The sequence below is a fragment of the Agelaius phoeniceus genome, chromosome 1, assembly GCF_051311805.1.
Source record: "Agelaius phoeniceus isolate bAgePho1 chromosome 1, bAgePho1.hap1, whole genome shotgun sequence".
In the NCBI taxonomy this organism is placed as follows: Eukaryota; Metazoa; Chordata; class Aves; order Passeriformes; family Icteridae; genus Agelaius; species Agelaius phoeniceus.
Genome location: NC_135265.1, coordinates 112,264,217 through 112,285,409, shown reverse-complemented (window position 1 = coordinate 112,285,409; position 21,193 = coordinate 112,264,217). Strand labels below are relative to the sequence as shown.

Sequence of the window (21,193 nt, the reverse complement as noted above, 5' to 3'; positions counted from 1 at the left end):
CACTTTCAAAAAACAATTCTTCTTACCTCCCTTTAATTGCTGTCCTTAGATGGCAGGAATCACCACCTGAAAGTGTACATCTTATGGTACCCAACATACAGGAAGCTCAGACCAGTCATCCAGAAGTCAAACCACACTCCACCATACTCTGCTGTTGCTCCTCTGTTCTACAGCTTTTGCTCACAAAAAACAGTGACAATGGTCTGTGAAAACCTCCACTGGATTCTCAGTTGGACCCTTAATAAACAGCATCCAGCTGGGCACTATGGAGCACTTACTGCTCTCAGGACTCCAGGGGCAGTCGTAATTCAAAACCTACCACAAGCCTGAAGAGAAAAGGAGTCTTTCATTCTCTTTGTACAGCACATCACACCATGGGGACCTTGTTCAGGATCAGAGTCTCCCCTTTCCCCTTTTTCTCTCTAAGCTCCAGGTCTCAGAGAAGTCACACAGCCTCTGTGGAAAACACGACACAGAAAAATGACAGATCAGCAGCATGAGAGACCTCACCATTTTCTCCTGTAATGAACAAAAGGTTCCACATCCAAGTAGGGAATGCATTTCAGCTTCATGAGGGAACCCTACAGGGACATGTTGAACACCAACCATCTTGGCCAGCATGACAGCCAGCACTACCAGTGGAGAGGACTGGATCATTTATGAGCTCTACCTAAGGAAAAAATGGAGCAAAGGACTTTGCATTTTTTCATATATCTGGAGATGAAGGCAATGGTTACAAAGGGCTACCTACTTCTTTCACAAGGGAATGGAAAGCAACTCAGTCCACTGAAAGGGGAAGGGTGCTCCCCTCCTTTCCCAGGTATAGGTTATCAATCAACACTTCCACCAGAGAATCTTGGCTGATGCAGTGACAGCTCCCCCTCCCACCCCTGTCAGCTTGAAGCATGACTCTTACATTAAAATTCACATCTGATTCCCATATTTCAGGTGGCTTATGATAATTCGGATGTAGAAGAGGATAGTAAGTAGAGATGAAGTAGCCAGATTGCTTAAAATAGCTTGGCATTGTGACAAATATTTTAAAAAGCAAACAAATTCAAATATTTTTTTCTTTCTTGCTGAGCTCAGGAGATATAAACTTGTTTTCCCTTACTCCTGCTTCCTGACAGAACAAGCTCCTTGTACAAACGTTGTCTTGAAGGATGCCAGGAAGGGGATGAAGCAGCTTCCAACAGAAGTCCAGCTCAGGAGATCAAGCAGCAGGAACATCAATTACCACACAGAGCAATGGTGGGCAGTACAAGGCACGGTGCAGGCATCCCTGTCCCCACAATCACAAACCTGTGAGTTGGCATGAAGCTCTGCTTGTAGAAAATCATTTGTACAAATTATGGTATCTCACCCCAAACACCTCTTCTAAGTGTACTTGTCCTTTTTCCCTGTGTAGTGACTGTATGTTCAGAAGAGTGGTGAGGTATATAATATGTTTTTATACTTTGTTTCCCTTGAACTGGTTGTTTTTGCCTCCATGGCTGCATACAACCACTATAACCAAGCACAAAGGTAGTCCAGGTTCACCTGACCTGCTACTGCAAATGTCTAACAGCTGTGGGGGAAGCGACTTAAAGCACACCAGTACAACTGCCTTTGAATAAAGGATTCAGAGTGAATCCTCCTACACAAAATAGAGAGTCATGTGGATGTAATTAATGTTATTTAGACCCACAATGAAGTGGGTCTTACACTCAAAATTAAGTCAAATATTTTTCATAGTGAAAACCACTGCACAGAAATATTGTCCTTATAATACCTTACTAAGGTTTTTTAGTAAAAAATGTCATCTCCTTTCACATCCCACTATTTCCCCTATCATTGCATTCCATTAAAGAGGTATATTCATTAGCAATTCCCCTGGGACTAAATATGCTACCTTTCCTCGTAAGACTAGGAGGCTTTTGCCCAGGAACTTTTCTCCAATTCAGACAAAGTGAAGTACAGCACATGGCCATTTAATAGACCTCATCAGTTAGAGATTGTTAAGCACTTCAAATATCTACATTCAAAGAATGCCAATAAACACATTTCTGAATGATAAGCTGTAGGAAATTTATCCAGACTTAAATTTTCAGCCTCCTTCTGTCTCTGTTCTCAGTTTGAAAAGATAACATTCAGGATGATTAACAGCATATCCCAACAAAGAACTCCTATAGCATGGTCAGCCGTGTACAACAGAGTCATGCAACTGTCCTTTCTGCTTGGACATAGCCAGAGATTTCCAATAACACCACAGCATTCTTTGAATTTCTCTTTAAACCTAGCATTCAACTGTTTTATTTAAAAACAGGAACATGTCAGTTGAAAGGAAAACAGCAACTGTGGGATTTTAAGAATGGCTTCATCATATCTGCTGCAACTCATTCACACAAATGGAGTATCCTTATTGTGGATTCCTTTTAAGGTTTTTTTAAGTATCATACTACAGGAAACTCTTCTGGAATAAAACCAACAGTAAAAATGACTATAAAAAGCTATAAAAGCACTCTGAAACTCTAAATATAAAACTTCTTGAAACTTAAACTCTAAAAAATACTTTCAAGTGATTGTTTTAACCTATACAGAATATATTCAGAACATCAAGAACCAGAGCCTGGCTCACCAGCCATCCCTTCTTGTTTTTCATCCCACTTTATGCCTTCCTCCTACCCTTCTATCCTCTAGGAGGAACAGTCAAGCTGACCTGGGCCAGACCCTCCTCCTTTACTGTCAGAAACATTCAGCAGCATTTTACATCTGCGATTGAGAAACCCTGGGGCTTGTGCTGATTTTCCCCAGCCCTGGAGCCTTCCTGAGTGCTGGGATCTGGAGGGAGGATGGCTCCTCTCTACAACAGCAGCCTGAATGCTCAGAGCAAGTGCCTCTGCATTCAGCATTGGACTTCACTTCCTCCAAGGGTTAACGCCTGTCGAGCAGAAATGCTGTTTATCTTTGGCAAGCTAGGATGGCTGAGGTCATTTCTAAAAAGACATGTTAAAAGCATTTTGAGCAATATCTTTTGTACATAAGTAAATTTAAACTTTGGCGACAATAGTGCTGGTGGAGTTGTTCAGAGCTCTTGCTATAGATGGAAGTTGGAGAGGCAATTTCTGTGATGCAAAATTTTCTTGGGTATAGGCAATACTGGAGGAAAAACATAAAGAAAACATGCAGATGACTTAGAAATCAATGATATATTTGAAGCATAAGCATAAAAAACAGATAAAATAATTTATAACATTTCAAGAAAACTTAGCAAGAAAATTTAACCCATTATGTGATCTTAAGATAAAGTGAAGTTGTACAGTAATTATAGATCAACTTATTTATGAATCCCAGCCTGAAGCAAAGTTTTATCTAAAAATTTATTTGATTTCACATCCTAGTACTTAGCAACCTAGAGAAAGCCATTAATTGGAGTTCAAATAAATTCTGGGAAAGAGAATTGCAACAAATAAAGATTCACACACAAAAGATGTAGTCATTCATATAACAAAAAGTATGGTGTCTTGTTGCTGATGAATAAGGAAGAAATCAAAACCTGCTACTAAAAGTGTCTACTAATGACAAGGATGATGGCAATTCAGCAGCAAAGTTCACCTTAAAGTATCTTAACAAAAATCACGGGTGCAGAAGTTAACCCAAGAACTGTGATAGATTCAAGTCATTTCATATAAGCACATGGACAGGCACGAATCTTCATGCACACAGTATCTGTGCTCTTCATAAGGCTTTATTGGTATTCCCTGTTTAGAGAAGGGCCATCTGCTCCCTGCTGAGAGAGACAAAGTGCAGAGCCTCGGGATTCGGCTGCATGAGGAAGTTCATGCTCAGTGAGCTTGGGTGTGAATTTACTGCATATTAGCTGCTCAGCACTGACTGCCCATTTGGGTACCCTTGGTGCTTGAGAAGTGAAAAACAGCTTATTTCACCTTCAAAAAGGAGCCTGCCTAACTCACACAAAAGCACTCTTGAAGCTAACCTGCACAAAAGCACTCTTAGTAGGTACTAGAATCACCCACCCAAGGGAATTAGTGCCAAGTGACTAGCAGGCAGTAAATCCATACTGGAGCTCCCTGCATGCTAATTCTCCCAGCAAACACGCTCTTGTGATCCCAGAGCAGCATCCAAGCAAGCCCAGCCACAGCCCAGCACCATCAGGAGCCCATGTGGTCCAGGGCTGGAAGCTTATACACCCTCTCCTTTAAAAATACATATGTGTAGAAACCAATTCCTAAAGATTCTCTGAAAGGAACAAGTTATACAGATTATTACAGAGGGAGAGAGAAAATGTAGGTGACAAAAGCAGAGAAAGAAGGGATCAAAGTTGGAAGCAGTCACAAAACACCTACAACTCTTCAGCCATAAAGCGGAATGTTTCATTTATCAATATTCATTCCGAGACTGCATTCTAGGGGCTGCTCTTTAGGATGCAATTTACTCTCTGTGCATATTGCCAGATTTTTTTTTTTGTTCCTTTTGATCCTATGGGTGAGACAGGCTGTGCCAAAAAATGTCTTTGCCTAGGGCACCCGTCTGTCCAAAGCCAGCAGCTCTAATAGGCACTGGAAGCACTCGGCGCTGACACTTCATACATCAGCAGCCTAGTAAATTGTACTTGTCTTTTTTTTTCAATAATCTCTCTATATACAAAATCCTGAAAAATGTCATTTACACACAAAGAGACCACAATTAATTTATCAGCACAGTTATTCAAACTTCTTTAGACATCATCTTTGTCACCAGAGGAACTTTTCAACAAACCCCAATAGTCTTTAGTTTCTCAGGGCTCCACATCATTATAATCTATTAGGCACCTTCATGTTAGCTCTGTTTTATTATGTAACACATAATTATGCATTTCATTAACAGCATCACCAGGCACAGTACATCAAAGAGAGAAAAGCAGCTGCCCAGGAAATTCAAAAAGATGCAGTTTACTTAAAGCTCACTGTTAAAAACCTCCCCCAGTTGCAGTTAAATCGTGACTAACATGTTTCAAAGATTTTACTCTGGCTCAGAGAGCAGAGTCCAAACAACCTCATTAGATGCAAGGCTGCTGACACAGTGAATATTCCCTGAACCCTTGATATTTCCAATAATATAAAAGGAAAAAATCATCAGCTAGCTACATAGTGCAAATCAATTTTCATCTACTGAAAACCCACTTAACTGGAGATCTTTCTTGCTACTTGCAGCTTACAAGGACAAGTGCAGAAGTGAGGGCCCATCAAAAAGAGAAAAATATATATATTTATTTTGTATTTTAATTAATTTTTCAAGATTTGTTCAAATAGAAGAGCTATCTGGCCAACTGAACAAAGAAAAGGCAAAATCTCCTTCCTTCAGATAATATAAAAATCATCATCCTTGGAAGAAGCAAACAACCCAGAAGAAATTATTTCATCCTTTTTCACAAGGTTACATTAAACCAAAAGGCTTGGAATTAAGAAAACATTTAGGGAAAAAAAAAAAAAAACAAACAAGTAGCTGCAGGACAAAGGTACAAGACAGTACATATGGGAGCAAGTTTAAAAAGGAGGTGGATGGGAAGGGACTTGAAGTCTCGGTACTACCAGCCAAACCAAATAGTTTTGGAGTTGAGGCTGCAGCTGGCACAATACATTACCTCTGGGCACAGTTTCCCAGTCTTCTCCCAGATTTCATGGAAGAGTACAGACTCCCCTGGAAAGCACCTTTCAGTTCTCACGTGTACAACCAGAACTTCCCTCCTTGGAAATTTTTGCTCCTATTCATAAAAGACACCAAGAAAAAATTTTTCACGGTCAAGAGAAAATTTCCAAAGGGTGGAGGGCTTGTAGCCAGCAGAAAACTTTTGATCATTCTTCTCTTGGAGCAAATACGAGCAAGGCTGCAAGCTAATAATTTGATGTAAAGAATGGAAGGAGACTACAATTCCCTAGTCACAGAAGTAAAAGAGCTGCACATGAAGCTTTCTTGAGAATAGGAGTTTATGGAAGTAACATCAACCGGGACTAAGTTGCTTGTATTTTCACAACCATTTCATAGAAAATGTAGATCTGCATTTCAGTTTCTTTAATCTTGGTCTTATCATCTGCTGGCCCTCAGCAACCTGTGTGTTGGAACTCTTGAGTCACTTAATTGCCACTTAATAATGTCCTGACAAACCATGAATTAAAATGCTGTTATCATGATCCACTATTTCCATCTGGGATTATGCCAAAAGAGGCACCTTCTTCACATATCGATACAACTGAATACTCCCTTCCTGAACTTGAATTAATCTCTCTCTTTAAAACAAAGTGAAAAATATTCCTTTCCTGTGCACTTCACCTTTAAAGAAATCCTTTATAGTCTTAGGACTACATTCATTAACTCAATTTGCTTTACTGTCTCCTTATCACTCACCACCATCACCGCTAAAAATTTTTGGAAAAGTGGGATGCTGCATTACAGTAAACATAAATCTCCTGAAAAGTCATGATTGTCATGCTAGCCCTGAAAAGTTATGCACTCAAGTTCCTTCACCCTGCTGAAAACGATTATTTCTTGCAGCCTGAGGCACACCAAGCTGTGCATCACACTCTACAAAGGGCGGCACACCCAGCGTAGGTTCACTGCGAGGACGTCCTGCCAAACCCCAGTGCCAGGAGGATTGCACAATTAGTGGGATTCTTCCTCTTCCAGAACTCAACACCATTAACTATTCCAAGCCATTACAAGGAGTAGGCAGCCTCTCGTACCCTAGAGTTTAACTGCTGCCAAGACAGAGCACGAAAAAATATCTCAGTGCAAGGCACATACTTTTTAAGCAAAGTAGTTCTAATTAATCACACTGGTGCACTACATCTTAATTTAACTTAATTTGTAGTGTTAAGTAAGCTCTCATGCCAGTTTTCTCTGATGTGAATTTAAATATTTTTGTGAGTTTTTCTGAAGCCAACCAGCATTTTGTTGATGATTTCGTTGGTAGAAGAGAGAATACTTTTTTCCTCAGACCTGGAAGTGAGACATTGACTGCAAAAGAGAAGATAGAAATAACTAGCACAGCTAAGTAATCCCTGGAAACATATCAAAATCCTTTGAGTCTCAGTCCTTGGGAACTTGATGGAAAATGCTATGCAAATGTTTGATTTCTTTTTTCAGTCCCTCAAGGCCTATAAATACACCTGTTTTGACAGGTTGTGGCAATGGATGCAAGTGATACCAGAAACAGTATTGGTGATAGCAGTGACTCTTGCCAAGATCCCCTGGAAAGACATCTATCAGTGCTTTTTTCTGTAAGCTGGCTCTTCACCCTATGTACACAGCAGACATGAAACCCTAAAAGGAGGTTTCAAAGCCGCCTAAATCTGTGTCAGAAAGGTAACACTGGTGTGTGTTGTGTCAAGTGAACTTTCTATTAATAAAAAGAGCAGCATTGTGTATGTGTGTTGCTGGATATGCCCAAACATTCAGCAGGCTCACATATTAAATCTTTTCAAAACAAGCTGTGTACTGTATAATAACCCAGCTAAGCAACCTGGTACTTTTTAAACTCACAGTATTGCAGAATGCTTTTAATTATGACTCATGAGCATTTTTTTAAATAAAGTAGACAACTGCAGTGAATCTCTGCTGAATTTAAGTGAAGCTAAAACAAACATCTTCAGAATGCCAGAATTCTTAGTGTCCCCAGCTCCTGAGGTCTAGAAAAGGCTGGAGAAGAAAGAGACACTTGACTACAGACAACTGCAGCTACACAAGGTTTTTACCAAGGCTTTTTTGATAAACTCTGTACACCCCAGGCTGAGAAACTCATTTCAACTTTAACTTCAGTGGGAGATTAGACCTTAAATAATAGAAAACTTACAAAATCCTGCTGTGTTCTAAAACGAGCCTAGATATTCATTCACTGCCAGTTTCTTAAAGAACTGCATTACAAAATCTGAGGTCCTGAAACCATTCCCCATCCCCTTCTCTGTGAGAATAGTTTCACTTATTTCATTTTCCAGAAAAGCTACTGCCAAAAAACACACAGTGCTCTTCCCCTAGTTGGAGTAAATTCAACAGAAAATAGTAGGACCTAGTGTATTGAACACTAGGTGTTTGCTGATTACACATGGTTACACCAATTATTTTGGGATTATTTTGAACAAGGCTAGAGTCTGTACCACACTATTCTGCATCTCTTCTTTGTAAAAAGGCTGAAATCTGAAAAAGTGCAAAACATACCATTTGAACACACTGGGCTCCTCACAACAGGCAGTGGAAGGAGAGCAAATGCTTACCCTGTTAGGAATATCTGCAGGCTTGAAGATTTTGAAAAATTGTTTTACTAGGGTTTAATCTCTTCATTAGAAAAAATGTCAGGTAGCTCAGTAACAGAAAGCTAGCCCTTGTCAAAACAACTTCTGTGAACCATCTCAGGTGTAATCAAAAAATGGTAAGTGATCCCTAAACTGTTTAAGTGTGACGGGCTGATGCATTAAACAGCCTAGCACTGGGAAGAACCTGCCAAATTATTTTCCAAATAATTATGCACTTCCTCTGCCTTCTTTAAGGAAACACGATGTGAAAAATCTTGAATACTACTCATTTTTCCCAGCTTCTGCAAAAGATTTTCCTTTCCCCACCAAAATCAGATGGAAAAGCAGCCTTGTGGCATTCTTTCATGAGGAGTTAAAATTAAGACTGTGGCCATGGAGAGAATCCAGAGCTAAATTCACTATTGAGTAATCCTGCTGGAGTAACAGCATTTAAGGCATCTATTTTTGAACTATTTTTAAGCAACTAAGGAGGAGACAAGTTGAACTTGCCTATTGGGTGGGCACATATGCCTTCCTGCCCTTTCGGTGAGGACTCTGTAGCACATGCCCTGTTAGCCAGCACTGCAAAAAAATGCCCCCTGATCCAGGGCATACACATGTGTACTCATTCTAAAACAAGGGTCAAAATCCTCTCTCATCTGCCCCTATGTAGCACAACATGACCTGTCATGAGCCTCTACTGCATTCTCACACAGCAATGCCTCCCCTGACAGAGAATGTGCTCCCTATCATTTTCTCTCCATGTCTGCTCCAGGAACATAATGTCCCTTTCACGCCCTTCCATCTTGAGCAAGTCACAGGAAGGCACAATCAGAAATCTCCCAAGGTCTGTGCTGCCAAAGTGTGCTGTGAGGATGCAGTCATTTGTTACAGCCAGTTCTCCCTTGTCTTCGTCTCTTGCCTCCTGAGTATTGCATACACTCTGCTAAACAAGTGGGAGAAAGGGAAAAACATGACTCAAGCCTTCCAAATAAATTATCTTTTCTTTAAACAAGGGTCAGACTGAGGAACAGGGTGAAATGGGAGCAGTATAACTAGAGCGACCTGATGTCAACCATTTGCTACATGATTTGAAGCACCAGACAACACAACTCAAATTATCTCCACAGTCTGTGCAACTTTGTCCTTTCTCAAATCAGGCACTGCTGGGCACACGTTGCACCAGGGACTGCAGAAATCACCTGCTGATGCACAACTCACCAGTGGATAACAACCTGGTTGGCCACTGCCAGTTTGGGTGTTAGTGGGGTTTTGTTTTAGAGACATAAGAAAAGAGCTCAGGCTTGGCTCTGCAAGCTTTGCTCTGCCACATCCATCAGACACTCAAGAGTTTTTCCATCATCACTCTTTGGTATTTCACAATGAGAGAAGAGCTGTCATTAGGACATCTTTAAAACAGGACAGGTTCCACTGGATACCATTTATGCTCCTCTTTTCCTCAATGCTTCTACTTTTCCACATACCTTCACAGCTTCCCCTTGATGCCCATCTCCATTCACTCTTGCTCCTGGTAGCAGTACACCTTTCACCCACGTTCACTGCCATGTGTGTCCTGAATCCAGCCTTATTCCTCTTCCAAAAACACAGAGGACATGTAGAAACTGTAGCAGCAAAACATGCTGCTCTGCCCAAGTGAGGACCAGGGTCCTTCCTTAGGGATTTACCTCTCTCAGGACCGACAGTAGGAGCCTCCATCCCACCAACACACCATGTCCAGCCCAGCTGCTGCTGTGTTCTGTAACCACCTGCTCCTGTTTCAGCAGGGCCCAGTAATCAAATGGGGATCTCTGGCCCCAAGCCCCCATTCATCAGAGCACCCACTTACATGGGGAGTTTCATTCAAAATTATTATGAACTCCTCAGGCCAGGAAAAAAAAAAAAAGTTTATTATGGTAGCTTTTGTCCCAGAGAAAAATAATTTTCTCAAAATTTCTTAAAAACACTCTTGGCAGCATTATGAAGGTTTTAAAGTTAAAAATATAGCAAAATTTAATGTTTTGAGATGCTTTTCATGTCAATGTAACTGGGAAATACCTTTAATATGGAAACAAATTAAATTTGGCAAAGAATTAGTACTTAAGACATCCCAATTGCATTTTGTAATTCAAAAGAACTGAAAACAGATAAGATAACATGAATTAAAAATAACTTCTGCATGTTAAATTCTTGTGAACTTTCATTAAGGTTTGTGTTACATGTCCCAAATGTACCATTGCATGTTATAATACACTTCAACCTTTTATTTATAAAATACTTTTAAAGCTACTGATAGCTAGAGCCAGAAAAATGACTATCTAAAAATGTTATCTTCTCAAATTACAACTTCATTTCCAATGTGTGTATTTAAAAGAGAGATGCAATCTCAATTTCAATATTTCAGATGCACAACAGAACTTTCAGTGCCAATTGAGTCCATGTACAATTCAGTCATGTCTGTTTATTTTACTGATAAAACCTGGTACCAAAGCTGACACAGCTATATTAGAGATAAAGCTGGACTCTCTTCTAGTCTGGGAATTACCTGCAGGCTAACCAACTGTCCCAGTGGTGCAGTTCTTCTATACAGATGATGAATGAAGGATTCAGAGGGGACTTGTTCTGACCTTCTTGGGCTGGGTTCACAAGGCTACCATCCAGAAAGAAAAAAAGAGTTCATTTCATTTTCCCTACGAACATACATCTTTTATCAAGTGTTCCGGTGACCTGACAAATTGTTTATCATCCCTATTTTTCAGGTTAGAACCCAAGAAGCTTTCATTTGGAATGCTATATTGTCATCTCTTGAGAGTTTTAAAATTGGATTTGGTTTGGCCTCTCAGATTAAACTACATCTCCCACGATGCACCATGTATTGGGCCTCCTTCTTGAATAGACCAAGAAAGTTTCTTTGGTGTTTCAAGGCAAATATTTCATTCCTTAAAGAAAAATGTTAATGTGGAACAACAAAGTTTATAGCAAGAGAAGTAAAATTTTTTTAATTTTTCTTGTAGTTTGAGTTTTTCAGATGTTCAGCTTTCTGATGAAATTTCCAAGGTTTTTGTAAAAAAAAATCTGAAGTTCTCATTTCAGGTCAAAAAGAGAGGAGAAGCAAACTTTTTGAAATCATTCTAAACCAGGTGGTGGGGAAAAAACAAGCTCTTGCTTCAGAGTCTGCATCCATCACTCCAACCACAGAGTTATTTTACTATATTTGACCATAAGATCACATTAATCTTAGTTCAAATCAGCCTGTTCTGCTGCTTCCTGGTATGCCAAAAGCATATTCAGCTCTCAGAGAATTTTTCTCTTCACACTTCAGCAAACTATAACCATTATCAAGGAAAGGATCGCACTTTGGATGGCACTATGAGTTTGGAAGGGAAGTCCCTCCTCTTCAACTAGCCAGATGTAACACCATGTTTTGTGTGCTGAAAACAAGACTTGTTCCTTTTAGTACCAAAAGGACTGATTAAAACAAAATTTAATATGACATCTTGCAAAATATCCTGCTTCCTGTAATTCCTCATGCCGTAAGACCTGCCCTGGAAACCTGTCCTGGATCAAGATTGACTGGTCTCCATTTTCTGAATCTCACAGAAAGGCACCTGCACTCTAGTTGACTCTAAAGTCAGCTGCTTGAAGAGTATTTTTATTGTTTCCTTCATAGAATCATAGAATGATTTGGGTTGGGAGGGATCTTAAAGATCATCCAGTTCCAAATCCCTTGCCATGCGCAGGGACACCTTCAACTAGACCAGGTTACTCAAACCCCCATCCAACCTGACCTTGGCCTTTCTCTTACCATAGCAAGTTCTAAGGCAGCAAGTGCACGAGCAAGTCTCACATAAGACATAGTTTTCACTGAAAACCTTTTGCACCTCCAAGCCTGGCCAGCTCTGCCAGAGCACCTCCTGGAGTAACCCCAAGCTCCCTTTGCAGGCTCTCCTCGTGGCCTCCACAGCACACCAAGTACCAGCAGGCACTCATAAACCAGGGAGGTTTATAAACCATTTCCCACTGTGAGCTGCTTTCACCCTTTCCAGCTTAAGGAGCAGACGGGAAGAGGGAAAAACCAGAGGTCAAGGTGGCAGAAACAGCCCTCACCCAAATGGAGGCAGGGGCTGCTCAAGGCTACAAGGCACTGCTGTGTCACTGTAATGAGGAATCACAGAATATCCTGAGTTGGAAGGGACCCACAATGAGGCTCAAAGGCACAGCTATACAGACTTTTTCTAGCATCCCATTTGTCAAGAAGAAACCAGAGAATTTACACCCAATTAATATTCACATTTAATCCAAGCCTGATACATATTACTATTTTCTTGCCCGGTAAATGTACAGTTTATCCATCTTTGTCTGTAGAATAGAGCTCTCGTCCATTAGATCTGGACTCCCTCAAGAGAAACTTTATTTAAGTCAATGAGGATTCTTGGCCTCCTGATGGTCTGTTTAGCAGCCAGAGATTATTTTCCCTGTTTGGCCTTCAAACATCAGCTATACACTATTACCTTACTCATCTCAAGAAGGAAAGACTCAGAATTTATATTTGTGCTAGCATTTTCTAAAACATCCCTCCTACTTGCATCATCATCACTGCAAAGGGTTTCAAATGAAGCATCCTGCATCTTACAACCACCGAGCAGCTGTCTGATTAAAAACCTGCACTGGTACCAGGCAGATTTAACATGCCTTTTAGAAGTTTTGAGCTTATTTTTTTAACATCTTATATCACCATTCTGATTTTGTTATAACTTCTCTCTAGTTACCTGGACTGGGTGGCTGGCTGTGCTGTATCCTCACGTCACACCCATAAAACAATGTCCCACTTAAATTTATTGTGAAAGGAGGACAAAAGCTTCTTGAGAGTCTCTCTCAGAGGAACTGAGAAAGGCAACTCCAGAATTTCCAACAATCCATCCTGCCTATAATTTCAGCTAAGTACATTTTGCCTAAATTAGAAGTACTGAAGGAATACACAGAGAGGGGAGAGGTGAGGATTTAGTTGTTACTACGTGCTGTCAGAGCTATTTCATGACACTTAGTCCAGATGACCTGTGGCAATACTGTGGAACATGTCAGAAGTACACATTACAAGTGAGGTATTCAAATTACAAAAAAGAAAAGTTCATTTTCATTACTAATGGAAAGTGCATAGCAAAGACACATCAAATTTCCTAACTCTAGGACAGTAGTCACTTACAGCAATGTAGTTTATTATATATAACATGTTTTAATGTAGGTGTCAAACAACAGAAAGCATGAAGAAACCTCATTTCTGAGCCTTCATTACTGTCTTAAGAACCAGATTATTTAACATAAAGATTTTTATTTCTGCCATATTGCAGACTCAGACAGACATTAACAAGCAACTTGTCATAATGATCTGGAGCCCCATCAGATGGTCAGTATATTTCATATTTCAGTACCAACATCATGCCCATTTAGCACATCCCATTCATTCACAGCAGCCACACCCACCATTCCCAGAAGAGACTCTGGGACAGAGCCTCTCTTGGGAGAGTTAATCCCCTGAGAAGATTTCCCTTTGATTTATATAACAACATTGCACTTCCACTTCCAAATCCTAAGAAACAGTCTCTTTTCTCCTTTAGTCTGCATCTGTCAAAAGCCTGACATTCCAGTGTTTCACACTCAGAGAAGGGTTTAGAGCCTTAACCTTTTCAGAATTAATTGCATTTCCCATATCCATCAGAAGAGATTTATTGGAGAAATAAATTTGGCCAATAAAGTGATATGCTGCTTTAATTCTGTTTGAACAGAACAGGCAAGAAAGGGGAGAGAGTCAGGGTTGCCTTCTATCATGTGTAATAGAAGGAAAAACAGCTTATAGGACAAAGGATCCAAATTGGATTCCAAATGAAACTTCTCTCAGCTTGCACATAGGCACATCAACAGCACTGGACACAGATACTAGGCTAGCCCAGAGCCACCTTTCCTCTTTAACAATTGTGAGACATTTTTATTGAGAAGGAAAAATAAAAGGAATGGTAAAAACACAGGATTAGCCAGAGAGCAAACACACTGTAGAAAGATGCTATTCCTCTTCCACGTCTAGAGCACCCTGAGGCCTGCAAGCCCAGGACACATGACACTTAAAAAGACATGGGAAACAGAAGGCTGTGGGAAGACAAGTCATAAGGCTGTTCCTTGTACTTGCCAAAAAAAATGTCACCACATCTACCCTTTACCACAAAAAGCTGAGGATGAGGGTCAAGTGTCAGCATGGGGGGTAGAAACAGGCAGCCAAGAAAGAAGAGGTGGGCAGATGCCTGTGGGGTCTGCCATGAGGGAAAAAAAAGGAAAAAGGCATCTTACAAACCTGTTCACTACAAGTCCCACATTCATAACTGTTTCCAAATGGAAGGCTGTGAAAAGCCAAAACAAACATTTCCAATTCTTTTTGAACCCATCAGACAATATAGGAAAAATATGTGCATTTTATGGTTTGAGGGCACAACCTTTTAATTATGTGTTTGCATTGTCATGTCCAAGACCTTTTTTCTCCTCAAAAATTAATATTTCCTCAAGCAATGCAGCTATTTATCTTGGATGAACATAAATTGAAACAGAATCTGCCTGTGCAGAGAGAGGCTCAGAAGGGTTAGAACATGACACCTAGGGGAATTCAGAACGCACTGCAATGAAATCCTCCTCATTTTTCCAGGGCCTTTTCAACTCGGTTCCCTACAGTTCTTAAGAGTTTCCAGATACTGCTTTGCATACGCTGTATGTGCATGTGCAGAGGCACTTAGAGAACAGAGAACAAGTACAGGTAGTGGGGAAGGTAGGGAGAAACTGATGGAAAGAAAATGTAGGAATTTCCTCTGTACCAGAGCTGAATGGACAGCAGTTCCTGGCACTCCTAAGAGCAGCAAGTGTTCTGGCATATAATCACCTCTCATTTCTCTGTGATAGAGCACAGCCTCATCCCCTGAGGAAAATGTAAAATGTCAATCAACTGCTTTTGCCCCTAAAGAATTATACCTGCAGAAAGACTGTAAAGTAATGGTGTACAAATGATACTTAAATTGTACTGAGGCATTACAAGAAAATCCAGGCCTACTTTGGAAAAGACATTACATTTAGTCATAATTTGGGCTCTCAGAAAACTTGCATCTAGCGTGCAGGCATCAACTTTCCCCTCTTCAAGTCTTACAGACTTCGTTGGCCAGCAATTCACCCAGTAACTTCCAAGATATGCATAACAGCAATAACAGAAGCAGAAATAGTAGAGGTCATTTTTACTTAATTACTTAATGGATAAGTAAGTGCTAAAGCACCAAGAGAACACTGAAGGAGGACTTTTTCCATAATCAATCTAATTATTATTTCACAATAGAGAGGGTTTCTTGCACACACACCAACTTTCAATCTAGAATATAAGAAAAATAAATGCTTCCTACAGAATTTACACAACCTAACACTAACAAGGACCCTTGGTGTGAGTGCCAATGAACAGCCATTTTATCCAATACTGTGCAACAGCCCACTAGGAGGGAAAATCCAGGCTTAATCACTCTGTGTGAATTCTGACATCTGCAAAGATTTCAATGAGATACTTTTGGGCAAAACCAGCTGGGCAGCCAAGTCTGGGTTTAGTCATGGGTGAAATTTCCACACACACTAACACTCACAGGCCTTGAATGTCCTGACCTGGAAGGGTGAAAAGTTCCCCCTTGTGACCTCAGTTTCACTTCTCTGTTGATTAAGCTGAATTTCAGCTGCGCCTTACAACTCGCTGTCCCCAGGTGTTGCAATCAGGGAGAGCAAAAACACCCTCTCTAAGTGAAAGAAAATTATTTGCAAATACTTCAGCTTTCAGAAGTTTGTCTGGAAAGTATTGTAGTGTGGACTCAAGATGTTCTGTTACGAAAGGAGGGGGAAACAGATATGTGAAATGTGTTCCAAATGAATCCCAAAATTTTGAAATCTTTGAGGCATAACTTGACCAGAGAGACCTGTGAGGTTTCCCATTAGATCACTTGCCTATACTGTAAATCCTTACTCCATCCATGAGGCCATACTCAACCCCAGCATTAAAAGGTGAATTTTACAAGGGCCTGATCCCCCACAGAAGGGAATTTACAAGGTAAGCAGTGTGACCTACAACTGTTTTGTAACCCAGCAGAAACCCCTTTTCTTCTTTGTAAACCACTGATGGCATTATCATTTTTCTAACCTCAAAAAAATTAAAAATAGGGAAAGAGACTGTGGAGGGACAGAATGTAAGAGAATAGTGCAGAAGGTAATCTCACACCTGAGGAGTGGCAGCTGTACTAATCACCAAAGATTAGGAACAGGCCTGCCCTTAACAGGCCACAGCTGTGTCCAATAAGAAGACGAGTGCTACAAAAGAGTGGGGTAGCTGGGGGAGGAGAGAATTGGAATTTGTTGTCTGTGCTGTGAAGAGAGTTGGAGTTTGTTGGCTGTACTGTGAAGAAGGAGTCAGTGCTGTGAGGAGATGCCCATGAGAAACCACCAAGAAGGTATGGGAGTTTCACAATAAGATGACAACAAGAGATGGTCAGATTTCTCAATCAAAATGTTACTTCCAAACTTACAATCCACATTTAAAAGTTCCCAGATAAAACAAACCAAAACAAAAAACCCTTTTTGGGCAAACCAGAAACAGACAGGCCAATAATTTATTTATCTCTGGTTCAATGTGCACAAGGTACCAGTGCTTCTTTTAGCTGCAGCAGCAAAAGCTCAACTCAAGGCCACAAAAATACTTGGAAACTCTACATACTTACCATTATCACAGTGAGGGGGATGATCAGTCTTAAAACACCTCTGAAAAATGAGGCAGCTCCAATGGCAGCAGAGACCTGTATCAATCCATACTCACTAGTTTGAACAGCAGTTAGGGAAACAAGGATTGAGCCCATTGTTCTGCCATACAAAGCTCCTCTGCACCTGTATACAAGAAGAAAAAGAGCAATCCTTTTGCCAGTAGTGGTGTTTTCTGGAAATGCTTTAATATTCTTTTCATTCCAGATTAATTTTTTCAGGTTCTGTAGCAACTACTTTCCCACAAAAAGCTCTAGCAACCTTCCGTAGTATGACCATTTACTTTATGCCAATCTCAAGCATGAAGCTGCCAGATTTACCACACTCTGATAAAATAGGACTAACAGCATGACTGTCTTCATGGCTCTCCAAGCACAATAAAATTAACCTTATAGCAAAAGTCAAAAGTATAGGTCACAGAAGGACATACTGAGATATTTCAGATTAAAAGGCCACACTTCTAGAACTCTAGTTTTATATAATTTCTCAAAATTAAGGCTGCATTTGTTCCATAAACCTGGCAAGTAAAATATTACAGTCATATAATAAATGGGCAAAAAGGAGTAAAAGGTATAAATGACTTGGCCAAAACTATGAATGAAGAGAACCCAGGAGTCCTCAAACCAACCTACACTGAAGAGCTAAGCCAAAATGTAGCACAATTGTGCAGGTAATTGCTGATGTGATACACAGCATTCCATCCCAAATGCAAGGAATTAGATATACAGACTCAAGTGTCAGACAATGAACAGGATTTGTAAATTCACTTCCCAGAAATCATGAATTACTATTATTCATACAATAGTAATTTTTATTGTATGTATTATATAGTTATTTCTTTTCTGCCTGTGCACAGGGGGAATTAGCTCAAATGGTAGAGCGCTCGCTTAGCATGCGAGAGGCAGCGGGATCGATGCCCGCATTCTCCAGCATCCCATTTTGCTGCGCAAGGGGCTGGAGAGCAGCACTGCAGGAAGGGCCCCAGGGCTTGATGGCACACTGAACATGAGCCAGCAGTGCCCTGGCAGCCAGGAGGGCCAACCCTGTCCTAGTGGCCATCAGGCACATCATGGCCAGCCAGGCAAGGAAGGGATTGTCCTGCTCTGCTCTGTGGCCTCACCTCAAATGCTGTGAGAAGTTTTGGGCATCACAATATAAAAAAAAGGCATTGAGCGCTTACAGAGCATCCAAAGGAGGTCACAAGGGTGGTGAAGGGTCTGAAGAGGAAGTCTGATGAGGAGTGGCTGAGCTCACTTGGTCTGCTCAGACTTGAGGAGACTGAGGGGAGACCTCATCGCAGTGTGCAACTTCCTTGTGAGGGGAAGAGGAGGGATGGACACTGATGTCTCCTCTCTATGTGACCAGTGACAGGACTCAAGGGAATGGCTTGAAGCTGTCAGGGGGGGTTTAGGTTGGATATTAGGAAATTGTTTTTCATCCAGTGGGTGGTTAGGCACTGGAGCAGGCTCCCCAGGGAAGTGGTCAGAGCACCAAACCTGACAGAGTCCAAGAAGCATTTGGAAAATGCTCTCAGGCACGTGATACGATTCTTGGAGTGTCCTGTCCAGGGCCAGGAGGTGGACTTTGATAATCTTAGTGGGTCCCTTCCAACTCAGGATATTCTATGATTCTGTTATTTAAGGAGCATCATCTTGCACCATTACACAACTTTTTTCCATTTAATCATACAACTGATCTATTTTATTAATGGATAAAGTTCTGGAATGGTTTTTAAAACTCTGTGTAGTTCTAGACTGGTTATAAAAATTAGGTTATCAGGTCAAAAACACGAGTGCTGACTGATAGACTTAACTGTCTGTATCTATTCAGCCAAGTACACCATGTTTCAGCAAACACTGCATATTAAGAATTGATTTAGACAACATTTTTGGGGAGGGCTGGAGGTGAATACACAGGGGTAGGGCAAAGGCAGGAGGTTGTGCACACAACTAATTCTTTCTATATTTTTTCAATATTTTTGAATGGCATTATGCCCTCTCCAGCCATGACCCCTTGCTTGCTGAACATTAAGCCTCTCAGCATTACTGCAAGAACCTTGCTCTAGGCCACAACAGCTTTCTAAAAACTATGACAAAGACCCAGCTGCAGTTTTCTCCAAAGTTCAGGGCATTATGTCCAAGATTAAGGTTCAAGCTATTACATACATAAGAAACAGATGAAAAGTCTGGATCTGAACCCATAGTCCCACAGTTACAGAGATGGAGCCAGAAGTTGAGACTCTTTCTGGATCCCCAGAGGATTCAAACGATCTAAACTTGGAAAGTCCACAGTTTTGGCTATGGTCCTTCCACAGCTATTCTCAGATGATATTTCTTCATTGCTTTCCCCAGTTTTAGCATCTTTTTCCAAGCAACTCATCCTGTTCTACCTGTACAGCTTCCTCCAAGCACTTGGTGCTTTACTATTGCCAAGTTTCAATCTACAAATTCAGATTGTTGCTACTTGACACAGGCCTTTCATACAGAGAGCACAAAGCAGAGCTGAAGTATAGGAATAACCAGGCCACTGGCAAGTCCAGAACCCACTGTTCAACAGCCAAGGATGAAATAAAATGCCAAAGCAATGCAGAGGGATGTGCATCCAGATTCTTTATGAGTCCCACGGTTAAAAAGTGATGTGATCCCTTGCTTCCCACCCTCAACTGGAAGCACAGCACCTGCAACACAGAGGAAGAGACATGCAGAGATACAAAACATTAAAAGTTCCTTCTACAAAAAGGCAGTTTTTAGTAGTCCTAATTTGCCTTAACCTTATTTCTAAAAAGTAATGAGTTTACATGACAGCTTCAGCATCTGGGGCACTTCCAGGAAAACAAGGAATATATGTTCTCTCCAGTCTGGTCTGTGTGATGTTAATCCTGATCTAAATAAGGAGAACCTGCAGTGATTTAAACCAAAGACAGGCAACTGGACTACTTGAGCAGGACTTCTTTCCTGCTTCCTTTCAGAGGTAGCAACTCAGGATCTTCCCAGCATATTTGTCTCAACTAGTTCTGATATGTCAGAAGGGAGCATTACATTACTTTAAAGAAAACTTGCCCTATGAGTGAATATAGTTTAATATACTCTCAAGTTATTTGAGTTTCTTCTCAAGTATCAATCACATAACTCCCCTTGATGGAAGGCTTGATTAGAATATCTGACTCCATCTGGACCAATCCATACACTTGATGAACTGCTCGTTTCTGAAATTTCCCTCTTGAGTTGATTTATGCTTAAATATTAAAAGCAAAACAAAATGAAAATTATTAAATGGATGAATATAACTTGCCTTGCTGCCTGTATAGGATGTGTCGATTTACACAAAAAGCCAACTTTCCCTTAAATATCCCAATTAAGTTGTTTTGTTAACTAACAAATCTAGTTTACTAGATCAGTTTGTTATTTATTGTGCTAATCTATCTGGTATCATAATGCTTATATTCCTCTAATAAACTTCTGGCTGCTGAAACCCCAAATTCTCAAAACCAGGAATTACTTTATGCTGTCTGAACACAGAAAATGAGGGGGAAAAAATTGAAATGCATAGAGACTGGCCTTGACTGCTTTGCCCACACAACACTGTAACTCTATCAAAGGGGATTAGCTGACCAAGAATTATCATTCCTGAGGAGCACTTCAGTGGCTAAGAACAGCACTCAGAGCTGATGGATGCATTTACAATTAGAAAGCTTTGCGCTGGAGAGCGCCATGGAGAGCTGGAAGGACACAGAGGTTTCCTTTTTCCACAGCAGCACAGGCTATACTCAAACCACACCTCAAAGACGTCTGTCCCACACGTTCCTGAAACTCTCCTTTGGTAAACAGTGGCACCAGTTATTTCAACATTTTGCAGCTTAGACTGCCAGTTATCATGCTGGCCACAACCAGCCTCCCTCCACAGCTCTGCTATTCCTGGACGCTTTCTCAATCGCTGTCATCCGGAACAAGTGAACTCTCCAAGCAGGTACAGCTTCCTTCTTCCAGTCTGGAAAGCAGCCAGCGTGCTCTGGACATCACCACGAGCTACACGGTAACAATATGAACTCTGTTCCTGGAACAAAGAGCAGGAGATCTGTGGTATTTGACCCACCTGATCCCTGCTCAGAGCTACAAGGA

At 40.8% G+C, this 21,193-nt stretch overlaps 1 non-coding gene and 1 pseudogene across 1 annotated transcript; one reads left to right on the top strand and one right to left on the bottom strand.

Moving 5' to 3' along the window:
- The window catches only part of LOC129121179 (chloride channel protein A-like), an 84,167-nt pseudogene that overhangs the window by 32,883 nt on the left and 30,091 nt on the right, over positions 1–21,193 (bottom strand).
- On the top strand, positions 17,932–18,004 carry TRNAA-AGC (transfer RNA alanine (anticodon AGC)). Its single transcript has one exon. It is a non-coding gene; the product is annotated as a tRNA-Ala (tRNA).